This window comes from Macaca nemestrina, chromosome 1 (genome assembly GCF_043159975.1).
Source record: "Macaca nemestrina isolate mMacNem1 chromosome 1, mMacNem.hap1, whole genome shotgun sequence".
Classification (NCBI taxonomy): Eukaryota; Metazoa; Chordata; class Mammalia; order Primates; family Cercopithecidae; genus Macaca; species Macaca nemestrina.
This window is the reverse complement of record NC_092125.1, coordinates 200,519,212-200,533,492: the sequence shown is the minus strand read 5'-3', so window position 1 is coordinate 200,533,492 and position 14,281 is coordinate 200,519,212. Positions and strand designations below refer to the sequence as shown.

Sequence of the window (14,281 nt, the reverse complement as noted above, 5' to 3'; positions counted from 1 at the left end):
TTATGAACTACTTTATACCAACAACTTAAACAACTTAGGTGAAATGGATAAATTCTTCAAGACACAAATTATCAGAGCTCACTCAAGAAGAAATAGATAACCTAAATAGCCCTATAGCTACTAAAGTACCTGAATTCTTGGTTTAAAATCTGTTTACAAAGATAACTCCAGGCATAGACGGCTTTATTTGTGAATTCCATTAAATATTCGAAAAAAGAAATAATGCCAATACTAATAAACTCTTCTAGAAAACAGAAAAAGAAACTCCTACCTACTCATTTCATGAGCCCAGAATTACCCTGATACCAAAACTACACAAGGATATTTAGAAGAGAAAAAATACTAAAGATAAAGGCTAACTAATGGAAAAGGATAAAAACAATGAACACAGCAGAAAACATGAAGAACAGACTAGAAGATTGAAAAGACTTTAGACATTGTCACATTGTCCTTTGTGGAATGCTTGCCCAGTGTGAAGCCCTGTATAGCATAGCGTTTAATAGCATGGACTTTTGAAATCAAACTGTCTGCCTTGGTTCAGGTCCTGGCCCCACCATATACTAATTGCATCACTTTGGCCAAGTTACCTAACTTCTCTGTGCCCTTCCCATTTAAAACAGAACTCCCATTATGGGAGTTGCTATGAAGAATAAATGAGTAAATTCATTTCAAATGCTTACACCACTGCCTGGCACATAGTAAAGACTACATACTTGCTGTATGTTTGCTGAAATTATTATTATACATGTTATATTAGTTGGTTGTTATCTTTATTAAGTCATAATATTTTCTCTCAAAACGAGCTAGGCAGTATAAGTGACTACCCTCATTGTTTAGTCCCCTATTGCTGCCATAAAAACAATGACAAACTTAGTGGCTTAAAACAACAGAAACAACAGAAACTTACTCTCTCACAGTTTTGGAGGCCTGAAGTTCAATATTAGCTTTACTGGGTAGAAATCAAGGGGTCAGCAGGCTGTGCTCCCTCTGGAGGTTCTAGGGAAGAATCTATTTGTTGAATCTTCCAGGTTCTGGTTACTGCTGGCTCTCTGCTTGTGACCATATCACTCTAATCTTTGCCTCTGCATTTACATTGCCTCCCACTTGTCTGTGTCTCCCTCTGCCTCTCTCTTATAATGACACTTGTGATTGTATTTAGGGCCCACCCAGATATAACCCCTCCATGTCAAGATCCTTAATTTAATCACATCTGCAAATACCCCTTTTCCTTATAAGGTAATATTTACAAGTTCTGGGGATAAGGAATTAATATACTTGGGTGGTCATTATTCAGTCTACTACTTATCACTAGGGAAGGCTGATGTGGTGTGCAAATTATTACATAAACAACATTTCTTTTTAAAGGATATTTAGCTCTCTCTACAACAAACATGTTATGCAACCATGTTTCAAGGCACAATCCATTCACCTAGAGGTAGGTCCCAAAACTGTAAGCATAGTATCTACAATGAACTATAACACCACAATAGTGCTAACATACAAACTCAAATCTATATAATTATGACACTGATCACAAACTTTGGGGGAGGGAAACATGTCTGGACCTTCTTGTGATTCAAATAAAACAGCTTATTAAGATCACTAGTAAGAATCAAGAAGATAAACATAAACTAGATTTGGTGATAACTAAAGGAAGATTGAAAAAAATCAGCTCACTCTTAATGACCATAGGTACTTGAACTCAAAGCCTGCATGTTTACCCTACATTACACAGTAATGAAGAACTTCAGTTCTAGAGTCAGTCCTCAGTTCAAAATCTGGCTAATGTATTCATGATTTGAACTTGGACAAGTTATTTCACCTCTTCTTTTTCCCCCTTTTTTCTTTCCTTTTTGTACCCAGGCTGGAGTGTGGTGGCACGATCACAGCTCACTGCAACCTTGACTTCTTGGGCTCAAGTGATCCTCCCACCTCAGCCTCCTGAGTAGCTGAGACTACAGGTGCATGCTACCACATCTGGCTTATTTAAAAAAATTTTTTTAGAGACGAGGTCTTGCCATGTTGCCCAGGTTAGTCTCGAACTCTTGAGCTCAAGTAATCCTCCTGCCTCGGCCTCCCAACATGCTGTGATTAGAGGTGTAAGCCAACGTGCCCAAACTATTTTCACCTCTTTGAGCCTGTTTCTTCATCTGTAAAATGGAAATAACATGAGTACTTACCTCAGAGTGGCTGTGAGGATTAAATAAGAATTCACGTAATGCTCTTGCATGACAATTATCATATACGAGCACTTAATAAGTTGTAATTCCAATTATTATGTAATAAACACTAGTGTTTCTAATACAACTCCATCTTCTCTTCTATTTCAGGAGAAATATTGCCTCATCTTCAGTTTCTTTATTGTCAGGAGCTATTCCTCTAGGGACTGTGATCTCATGGGGGAAAGGCACCCACATGGGAAAAGCAAAGAAAATAATGTAGTCTGCAATTCTGGTATGCATATACTTGGGGAAACAGGAAAAGAGGAATAAAGACGGGACTTTGTAAGCTAGTAAAGGACAGGCAGTAGGGCAAAGTGTGTGACTAAGACGGCTAACATATAGTACTTGAGGATGGGGGAAATAAGAAAAAAATAAGAATTTAAATAGCAGAAGTCTAAATAAAGGGATGTAATAGATGCATTATCTACAGGAACTTATTAAATGATTAGAACTTTGCACTCTGGAAATATGAGGGCTGAAAGGAAGGAGTTATGGGTGATGTCATGAGGAGTACAGACAAGATAAACCCAAATGAGCTTACTTCAACATACCAGAACCCCAGTCCCGGGACTGAGATGAAGTAGAGGATAGAAAAGAGAAGCTGAAAACTCAAGAAAGTTTGTGTTTAGGACAAAAAAAACACTGCAAGCAACTTCAAGACATTGGTAGTATGTTGTTTCTCAGTATTTCCAGCAGCAAGTCCAGTATCTCATATGCCATTAACAAACCGGGGTTGAATGAACAGACATATATATTCAAGAGTAAACATACTGGCAGTAGACGAGAAGGCTCATTAAAGGTTCTTTGCTAGCTGCATGATTCCGTCTCTGGTCTCACTCCTGTCCAAACCAACCTTCACATTGCTGATGTGTTCTTTCTAAAAGGCAGATTTGATCACGTTACTCCTAAGGGCTTTAACAGCTCCCTTTGGTCGCCACTATAAAGTCCAAATTCCTCAGCCTGGTAAACCAAGCCTTTTGTGATCTGATGCCAGCCTACTTTTCAGACTTGTTTCTGCGACAACCCTCCTCATATGTTCTGCTGTGGTCTTGGAAGGTTGTTTGGAGGTCTCCCATATGTGCTCTCTCAAGCAAAGACACCCCCACCTTTGCACACACTGCTTCCTGTCTGGCTGAGAAGCTCCCTCTTACCCTTCAAATGTCACTTTCTCCAGAAAACTTTTCCTAACATTTCTAAGCAGGGTCCATACTTCTATTATGGTACTAAGCACAATACCATAATTAATGTTTCCATGTCTTTCTTTCTTTAGAAACCTCTGTAGTACCATGCCTGGGTTCTACTCATCTTTGCATCCCCAGCTGCTAGAGTGGGGTATAGAAGCTTATTAAATGTTTGTTGAAAAAATAAATAAGATTGTAGAAGACAAAAATAGAAATAAAGCTTAAATACTCAGGTAAACAAAGGCAGCAGGATATTAAAAGACAGGGATCGGCAAGTCCATCCCTGTAATCAGAAGATTTTGTCATGGCTAGCAGCTACAATACGCCCTCCAATTGAGCTCTGTTATCACGATCAGAAACGAAATTTTGGGCTGGTTATACGATGGGCCTGACCCAGTATTACATTCCCTATTTATATTATTCCAAACCATTTCTAACACTCTGCCTTGGATAAAGCAATTTCATTTTCACGTGCTTTAGTGTCACCATCTTATGTGAAGTAACCTCTATTTCAAAATGCCCTAAAAGCCAAGTTCTGCCCTCTTATTCTAATTCTCATTTTCTCTCTCTCTTACTAAGTGGAATGGAAAACTTCTGTGCTAACTTAAGAATGAGAATAGTCTGAATCTAAACTTACTGTATACCCTAGGAAAGTTATTATACCTTTATACATCTCAACTTTCTCTTCCTTCAATGGGATCAACTCTATCTAGGAGGCCATAGGAAATAATGAAAGGTAAAACTTACACAATTCTTATTATGTACCTCACATGTATTAACCTGTTTAAATCTATAATTCTTGGAGGTAGGGACTGTGATTCTCCTCCACTATACCCAAGAAGACTGAAGCAGAGAGAGAACAGATGGAAGGAGGCTGGGAAGTTCACAGCTCATGAGTGGCTAAGAGGCAAGGCTGGAACCCCAGCATCATGGCTCTAGTGTCCCTGCAGTGAACCTTTACCTCCGACTGCCTCTCTGCAGGCCAATGGAAGATACTGTGCTTGGAACATAACTCTAGCACATTAAAGTATTAAAGGACTTAAAAATTATATATTTTTTCAAACAAATGCAAGCCTTATTTGTAACTGAAAACAAAATAAAAGTGGGAAGAGAAGGAATGGAGACACTGAATGGTAGGCTTCAGATATGGGACAGTGTTCTATATTTCAATCCAAACGCATTTTACAGCCAAGATTTTAAGACCTGAAACCATCCGTCCCATACAGCTAAAATAAGAAGGATCTCATGATTTTAGCCATCAAGGAGATGGATGTGTCCTTCACTGGTACTGTATCTAAAATTAAGATGACACTGTCAGTAGATGAACATCTACCTTGGGGTATGGCTTTATAGACCAATGAATTAGGTTTTTCTCAGGAGCAGCAACCAAAGAATAGAAATAACACAAGATACACTTGTGTTAAGCTTTTTGTACAGAAACAGAATTTTATTTCTAGAAAAAGCATTAAATATTTAGTTAAGTTCACATTACCCTATACTAAAAAAATTAATTTGGGGCAAAAGTTAAAGAACTAGGTATAATGCAGTACTTTCAAATTATCAACTGCTTATAATTATATTTCCTTCTGGGCAAAGGAAATATATATATTTTATTTAGAAAGTGCTGAATAAGGCTGGGCACGGTGGCTGACGCCCGTAATCCCAGCACTTTGGGAGGCCGAAGAGGGTGGATCACGAGGTCAGGAGTTCAAGACAAGCCTGGCCAATGTGGTGAAACCCCGTCTCTACTAAAAATACAAAAATTAGCCGGGCGTGGTGGCGCACACCTGCAGTCCCAGCTACTCGGGAGGCTGAGGCAGGAGAATTGCTTGAACCCGAGAGGCGGGGGGTTGCAGTGAGCTGAGACCGCACCATTGCATTCCAGCCTGGTGGACAGAACGAGACTCCGTCTCAAAAAAAAAAAAAAAAAAAAGTGCTTAATAAATATTTATTGAGTAAATTAATACTATTATAGAGATTGATTCATTAATACTATTTTAGAGATAGATTTATTTCCAGATGGTTCCTTAGAAGGAATGGGTGCCTTATAATAGTCATCATTTGTCCTGGAGAACTTACTCCTCAAATCTCTTGAAAAGCCACCTTTATCTGTACCCATGGTTTCTACATCTTTTCTTCCCCCATCAGAAAGAGAACAGAGAAAGATCAGGTTACATTGCTTCTGTGGGCCTGTATAAATTCCTGAGAGGTTCTCTCTTCTGTCAGGAAAAGTTTCCCTGGCAACCATATTTACACACTCACTCATTTCCCTCCCCTCCTTTGATTCACTGGTTGGTATAAAAATTAATTTGCATTGATTTGCTGAAGCTTACAAGTTAATCATTCTAATAGACTCACAAAATTTTAGACGCTGGTCTCTGCCCAAAACTTGTTTCTTAAAGGGCCTGTTTACTTTCTTTAGAAATTTGAATGTAATTATCTTCAGTTTAAATATTTTTAAATACATTTAATATGTATTCTGAATGTTTCTGGCTTCAGGTAGAGAAAATAATATTTTTCTAAGGGCATCTGGCCTATATTATTAGTTAGGACGGTCAAGAAACAAAGAGATACTTTAGTTCTGAGTAAGCAAAGGGTCAGATTCTTATCCAGCTATAGTAAGGTCCTGGAAGATAAAAGTCAAGGACCAAAACAAAAAGTCTGGGTCACATGAAATGATGAATCAGGCCTAAGATTCTGGGTGATCAGAGGTCAGGACCTGGATAACAGGCATGGGACGTGAGTTATCAAGAACTGAGTTTCATTAATTCATTCACTAAGTATTTACTGTGCAACTACTAGGGCATGGTGTTGGGAAAAGAGCAGTGAATAAGCCAGACACAGATGTACCCTCATAAAATTGAGAGTCACATATCTGAATAGTGAACACATGTTGATTTTGTTATTGAACCAAGTATCTCTGGACTAGGGGTGCTCACTGTATAATTTCCTATAAAGGCCAGAATTGGTTTCAGACTAGGAATGGCACAGAGACCTATAGATAAAGATAAGTTCAAGAAGCCTTCACTGGAGTACATAAGTTGGCAGGTCAAGCAGTCTTGGACATATACATTTAAACTTCAACAACAATGATATATGAGCCTATCACAGGAAACAAGGCTAGATACTTTGCAATATACCTACGTTTTATAAAGAATAGAGTGAAAGCCGATAAAGGTATGAGTTATTCTTAAGCTCTTTTAACAACCATTTACTGAGCATCTATGATGTTCAAGAAATAGTTTTAGGAGCTTAAGTTAAGGGTATGAAAAAGACATGGTCCTTAGCAATTGTAACAATGTGGTAAATGCTATAATGAGATGCTAACGTATGAAGAAATATCAAAGAGGAGATTACTAATTCTTAAAAAGCAAGCTGGGAAATGCCTTCTGAGAGGTAATGCTTGAAATGAGTCTTAAAAGATAAGTAGAAAATTTTGTTTTAAGCTGGTAAATGTTGGGGTAATTTGTTATACAGCAATGGATAACTACTACAGTGCCTTATGGAGACCATGCTACAGCATAACTAGGAGACTATGGAGAAGACCCAGCCCAGTCATGTAAACTGTGTTTCATGTGTATACTGCAGGTTATATTGGACATCTCTTCATATTTTTCTTCTCACATATTCTTAGGCTTACCTGATCCATGTTGGGCATAGAAAATAGAACAAACACTCTGATCGGGGATGAGACAGGTAATGGGAGGAGGCAATACAATCTCAGTCTTGTCTGATTTCCCCCACAAAGGAATCCAGGTTGGTTGGCATAGGACTTGGTCAAGTGGTAAGTGTCAAGTGATGTCAGGACTTGGTCAAATCATTACTCAGAGAGACCAGAAGTGAAAGGAACAAGAGGATGAGTAAAAACTGTTTCTGAGAGAACCATAACCATGAAACCCAGAAAAAACTAATTGGTTGTCAGTTCCAAGTAGTGACCGTAAAGCCAAAAATGAGAGAAAATAGAAGTTTCTGTTTTTCTTGATTCATGTGGGTAGATGAAGGAACAGAGCAGGCAACAAAGGCAAGAGAGAACAGAAGCATTCCAGACAATGGTGGCAACCAGTGGGGTTCAAAGCTGCTGGAGGGGTCCATGGTTTGAGGGTCAAAGGGTAGCATCAACCTGATTAAAAAGGCACCAGATGAGGGCAGACAAGTCGTAGTGTACCTGTTCCACTCCAATTTCTGTTTCAGTAGGTTGAAAAATGGTCTCCATATCTTCCCATGAACAAATGGGTATATCTAACTTAAAAAGGAATAGAAATGAACTTGTGTTGTATTTAAACTGGGAGTAACAATAGCATCAGGACTATAACTCTCTCTAGTAATACCCTCACAACATGGTGGATGAGTTTCCAGAAGTCATTCTAAGTAAGCAATTCCTTGCCTCTTTATTCTCTATTCTCTTCATATTGACTGGGCATTTCCTTTTGCCCTTCACACCAGCAGACTCATGGAGTTCAAAATGAAGGGACCATAGGAAAATGTGATTGTGCAGCATGACACAGCAAGGACTTAGGCCACCTACCCAAAACAAAGGCCACAGCGCAAAATGCTTTCCTACCTTCAGGAGGTAGTACAGATACCTTCAGGCAGAACTGGATACCTAATTTGTGGGGCCTGGTGCAAAATGAAAATGTAGAACCCCATTGTTAAAAATTATCAAGAATTCCAAGACAGCAACAAGAGAGTATTAAACCAAGCCTGGGCCCCTCTAAACATAGGGCCCTGGGAGACTGCACAGGTTGCATACCCACAAAGCTGGCCCTGACTTCAGAGACAGTATAGCATGATCCTTCAGGAAAGCTTTAGAGTCTGAGCTGGATCCAAATCCCATCTGTGCCACTCATTAGCTGTGTGACCTCCGGCAATTTACTTAGTCTTTCCATGTTGCCAAGAGGTTGTGTGGTTATAATCTGGTGCTGGGAAGATTAAATGGGATAATGAACAGAATGTATACAAAGAGCTTAGCACAATGCCTAGCACATAGTGAGCGCTCAATAAATGATAGCTGTACTATTACTGTTCAATGAAACATACAGGTAGTTGTCAAAGCAATAAGTTTAAGAAATGGACTGCTGACTTACTATTAAGGATATGAAAGAAAAATAATAATATTTTAGGTCAACTAAAATAATGAAGCAGACAGAGAAAATGAAATCTTCCACTTGACTGTGCTGTCTTTGCTAATCACTTTTCTATTTCTTTTCTTCCTTTCATTGCCAAACATACAAAAGGTGATCTGCATGCTGTCTCCACTTCTTATCTGCATCTCATGCCACAGTTCTCTCTAATGTGGCTTTTAATATCCCCATGGCCACCCCCGCCACTCTAGTGAAGCTATCATTTTCAAAAAGTTACTAATGACCTTCTGTTTACTAAATATAATGAATGTTTCCCACTCTTTCTATACAATTTCATACTGCAGACCAATTTCTGCAGCTCAAAACTTTTTCTTCTCTTGACTTCTATGATACCACACTCTCATGGTTAATAGCATGTCTAACTGGCCTTGGCATCTGTCAGGTACACAACAAATGGTGGTGAATAGAATGCAGTTGTTTGATGAATAAATTAGATGGTTGTCTTGCTTCTTTGATATTCCTTATTTTCTACCATACGAACTCCATGGCTTCTCCCTCCCTCCCTAAATGTGGGATATATCTCCAAGTTTCAGTCCTTCATCCTCTATTCTATTTCTATGCTGTTACCACCCGTGTACTCAGCTAATCATATGGCTTCAATTATCACCATTTTTTTTTCTTTTCTCAGCTCCTATAATACCACACATTAAGCATCTCAAAAAGGTACTAAATGGCTGCTATACATTTGTGATTTCATTTACTCATCACAACAATATTGGGTAGGTGGCATTACTACAGATGAAGAAACTGAAGCCAAAGTCATGTAGCAAGTACCTGGTAGAACTGGGATCCAAATCTTTGTTTAGCTGAGAATAACCCCCATACTACACCACCCCTCTCATTTTCCTGTCTCCTCCACATCACAAATACAGGACAGTATTTGCACACAAGCAGGTGTTCAGTAAATATGCTGATTGAGAAGACTGCTTAAATACCGCCCATGATTTTCCAGCACTACAGTATCATCAGTCTTAGCAGAGCATATTAAGCATGTCACCCCAGTGACACCTTCTTTAGACTTGATCTGTAATATAACTCAAAACAGAAAATTTGCCAAAAACTCGCCATAAGCTGTTCTAAAAATAAATTTGGTCTAAGCAAAGCAAAAAGGCCTTTATCTGATTCAAATATTAGGAGAGTTTTGGGGATGAGGTCCACTTTGCTACTCTGGGCCCAACCTTGCTCAGCTTCTAAATGATTAGGAAGTAAAAATAGGCTGGCTAGTTGATGGCTGATGAGGTTAAATGAACTATTTATAGTTCTAGAGATAGATACTAAGACAGCAGAATGGGATTTTCTCTGCTCTGGTAGCTAAGACCTCATTAAAAGAAGCCCAATACATGTGAGACATGGGTGGAAACTGGGATGAAGAGAAGAGGATAATAGTAAGGAGGGAGGGTAAACAGAAAGGAGGCGGCATTGGAAAGCCTATGGAGGGCCTGGCCCAGTCTGGCAGATCCACCGCTGTTGTGCACAGCTGGTACCATGCAACAGTGGGCTCAGCTGCATTTGCACGATTCATGGTCTCAGTCCTGGACTACTTGCCCTGACCCATCTCACACTCCAGTCCTCTCTTAATCCAGATCCTTCCAGCTTCTGATCGTAATACTTATTTCCCCAGGTCTCACAGATTTGACATCCAGCATTGCTTCCCTAGTTATGGCCGTGTATTCTCTTTTTGTATGGTTTAAATTTGCCCTCCTCAGATGCTGCCTCTAGTGCCAAACATTATGCCCAGTTTTCAGGCCCTCTCCTTTAGAGCGATTGAAAACTACTCCTATTCCACCTCCACATGATGGACTCTTACTTGGAAAGACATGAGTGACAAAGACCAGGGATGAGGCTCAGAAAAACTGATGAGGGGAAAATATGGCAGAGAAAACGGTAAGAAAAATATCACTGGACAACTGGGCTGGGAATGAGAAATTCCGGGCTACTTTTAGGAAGTTACATTACAGAGGAAGGAAAAACGCCATAGTTACAATAGAAAGCCATTCCCTAGAGATAACATATTCTTCATGTGGCTGCATTTGCTGTTCCCCCGCTTTGGCTGCCTTTTCAGTCCTTTCCAATTTTCTCTGCAAGGTGAACTCCTATTCACCCTTCAACACCTTGTTTAAATGTGTTCTCTGGAAAGCCTTCCCTGGTCCTCTCAGACAGCTAATTGTTCCCTCCTCTGTGCTTTCACAGTCCTTTGCATTCACGTCTATTATGCTGTTAATCACTTTTACTAGCAATTTCATGTTTCTCCTACCACTTCAGGACAAGGACTAATTATCTTATTCATCTTTGCATCCCCAAGACATAGCAGAGTGCCTGGCATATGCCAAGTATTTGTTGTTGGGTGATAAAAGACATCAAGAGCAACGTGGAAGTGCAATTTGCACTTCACTTGCAAAATCAAATTGGTTCCTGGTACTTTTCATGTGTAACCGCGTTTTCTCTTGATTTAGAAGGAACGAGTTTAGACTCATAAAAGAAACTCTATTGATATCCCGGACGCATTAGCCGATTTTCATCCCCACTAGTGACAGAAATATTTTTTTCCCCCACACTTCCAAGAAACTCCCAGGGTAAGCTTAATATCAGTGGCGCATCTCTCCTCCTACCATTTCTATTGTAGCGAAAGCTAAATTACACTGTGAGCCTAAAGCTGCCACCAGTCTTAGTGAAATGGGGGAGGGGGGATAATTACAAGAAGACCCTTCTGTAGCAGACCTAGGAGGGGGTTGGGGGAGGAAGATGAATTTAAGCTTCGCCTTATAAGAAATGTGTTAGACACTCACGTAGAACAGCCGCTTCCTCTGTGCATGACAGACCCGATCCAGGTGTCCAGCACCGACCTTTTCCCATGGGTGTCAGGTCATCACCCAGCACAGAAAACAAGGGACCAGCGCCTTTCTAGGGCATCCCTCTTTCTCCAACCTTGGGGCCCGCTTTTCCTCTAGGGGACTGTTCTCTCCTCCCAGTTCCAGCAACCCCGGTTCCCTCTGCTGGTACCCCCCACGCCACGCTTGACTCTGGACCGAAAGTGCCGGCGGCTGGGCTGTCAGGCCGCGGCTGGGGAGCGGGCGCCCTGGTCAGGCCCGAACCCCGGGTCTCCCCGCACTCTGCGGGACGAGCGGAGCAGGCGCAGGCCGCGCAAGGCCACGGGCTGCCGTGGCGCGGGCCTCTCCGCGGCAGGGGGTTCGGTCCCCGGAGAAAGCGGTCCAGTGACGTGACCTCGGCCCGTTCCCGTTCCCGGCAGCCCCCCGGCAAGCCTCGGCCTCAGAGCTCCCCGCAGCCCTCCTCGCGGCGGGTTACCGGCCTGGGGGAGCCGCGCTCTACCGGTCGCTGGCCGGGACTGCGGGCTCCCAGCGCGGGCCCCACGCCGCGGACCAGGGGTCAGGCCGCCTGCCGCCCGTCTGTCCGTGCCCATGGCAATGCCCCCGCCCCGCGCGGCCCGTCCCGGCCGAGCGCTCCGGCCCGACCGTGACAGCTGGGTGCCCAAAGGGTTAAGCCGGCAGCGCGGCGGCCGGTGTCCCCCGCGCGCTGCCCGTCAGCCGCAAGCCGGCCCCAGCGCGCACGCGCCCGCCCGTTACCTGCGGTAGCCTCCGCGCTCCTCCTCCACCTGGCCGCTCTCTCCCGGGGGCCGCCCCTCAGCCCGCCCCCTCGGCTCGGCGCCGCGCACCCTGCTGGCTACTCGGACGCGGCCCGCGGAGGAGGGGCGTGGGCTTCATTACCATATATTAGAATACCAGCGCGCGTCACGTGGCCTCTCCAGCCAATGGTCACCCTGGAAGGGCGGGGATTGGGCGGAACACGCCTTAGTGGTGCGCCCAGCCTGAACCGGTGGCCATGGCAACGGGCGGGTGGGCGGGGTAGTGGGGAGGCTCTGGAGCCCGGTGCCCCCGGGAGCATCTCCTCTACCTGAGCTCCGCATGGCGACCGCGCGCAGTTTTCCCACTTCGCGGATGGAGAGATTTGTCTCAGCCAGAGAGATCCAGATTCAGCCAACATTTATTGAGCACTTACTACGTGCCTTAACACTTTGCCACCGAATGTGATGTCTGTCCTATTAACCCCACTAGATAGTAGGGAAAGTGGAGGCTCAGAGAGGTTAGATCATTCACCCAAAATCATACAACAACATTAAATGGCAAAAGTGGAGATCTAAGACCATTTTTGACTTCAGATCCGGGACAATCGCGAGTTTTTTTTATCCAGCAGGAGTCTCCTAGCACCTCCTCACAATTCCAGGTGTGCTGAGCGGTTGAGAAAATCCTTGTAAATAATTTGTACAGCGTTTTACTGTTTCCTTACGGTGACCTTTGATAGTAGTAGGCAGAACAGTTATGCCCGTATTACAAAAGAGAGAAAATGAGGCCCGGAGAGGCCATGTGACATAATTTAGGTCAAACAGCTATTAAGAGCTAATGCTTAGTTACAGTTATTTATACTGAAGCTCATTACTTTAGAAAACTTGTAAATTCAGTCTTCTCAACATGGTGGAATTACTGTGACCGTTCTATGGATTAAGAAACCGAGACTTTGGGAAGTTAAGCAAATTGCCCAAGGTTATACAGCTAGTAAGTAGCAGATTTAAGGTTCAAATCCAGGTTTATCTGGCCCCAAAGCTAGTCTCATTGTATCACATTTATTTAATTTAGGATTGGATTTAGAACCTCTTCTCTAATAGAACTTTGTCTCCTCTCAAGATATGGTGGTGTTATGTCTTAATCCTACAGCAAATATACCTTGTGACAAGTGACATGTGTTAAGGTCACAGAGGCTACATAGTAAAAGAGAATAGAGTCACCAGTAGGTAGGGGCACTGTAGAATTCTCTGTCTTTCCTTTTTATTTTATTTTATTTTATTTATTTATTTTGAGTTCGATCTCACTCTTGTCACCCAGACTGGAGTGGAATGGTGCGATCTCGGCTCACTGCAACCTCCACCTCCTGGATTCAAGCTATTCTCCTGACTTAGCCTCCTGAGTAGCTGGGATTACAGGCACCTGCCACCACACCCAGCTAAGTTTTGTACGTTTAGTAGAGACAGGGTTTTGCCATGTTGGCCAGGCTGGTCTCAAACTTCTGACCTCAGGTGATCCGCCTGCCTCGGCCTCCCAAAGTACTGGGATTACAGGTGTGAGCCACCGTGCCCAGCCTGTCTTTCCATTTTTACCCTAGGGATTTGATAGTTTAGCTAAAGGCACAGTAGTTTAAAAACACAAATATCTGTGTACAGACAGACTTGTTTAGCTCAGTGATTCTAATTGTATTTATTTATTTATTTATTTATTTATTTTTTAGAGACAAAATTATGCTCTATCATCCAGGCTGGGGTACAATGGTGCGATCATAGCTCACTATAACATTGAACTCCTGGGCTCAAGTGATCCTCCTGTCTCAGCCTCCCGAGGAGTAGCTGTGACTACAGGCATGCACCCCCACACCCGGGTAATTGTTATGTTGCCCAGGCTTGTCTCAAACTTCTGGCCTCAAGCAATCCTCCTGCTTGGGCTCCCCAAAACTCTGGGATTCACAGGTGTGAGCTACCACATCTGGCCATGGTTCTCTAACTTTAATATATTTATGGATTACTGGACAGGGCTCTATGCCTCAAACTAAATATACTAAAGTTTATAGGCATTTAAAGGGATTATCAAAGGTAATTTTGAATATATGTACATTTCACCTTCCTGGGTTGCTTTAAAACCCAATTTCCGGCCGGGCGCGGTGGCTCAAGCCTGTA

The 14,281-nt window shown here is 42.5% G+C and overlaps 1 protein-coding gene across 5 annotated transcripts in view; it reads right to left on the bottom strand.

Annotated features, from left to right (window-relative positions):
- The window catches only part of LOC105494672 (polyhomeotic homolog 2), a 112,209-nt gene extending 99,939 nt beyond the window's left edge, over positions 1-12,270 (bottom strand). For 3 of the 5 annotated variants that reach the window (XM_024796877.2, XM_071096500.1, XM_071096504.1), the window contains exon 1: positions 12,126-12,270. The gene's annotated coding sequence lies outside the window, so the exon portion shown is untranslated. Of the gene's footprint in view, positions 1-11,330; positions 11,885-12,125 lie in introns of those variants that run through there. The other 2 variants (XM_024796876.2, XM_011763324.3) reach the window with 2 other exon arrangements.
- Between the last annotated feature and the right edge of the window lie 2,011 nt (positions 12,271-14,281).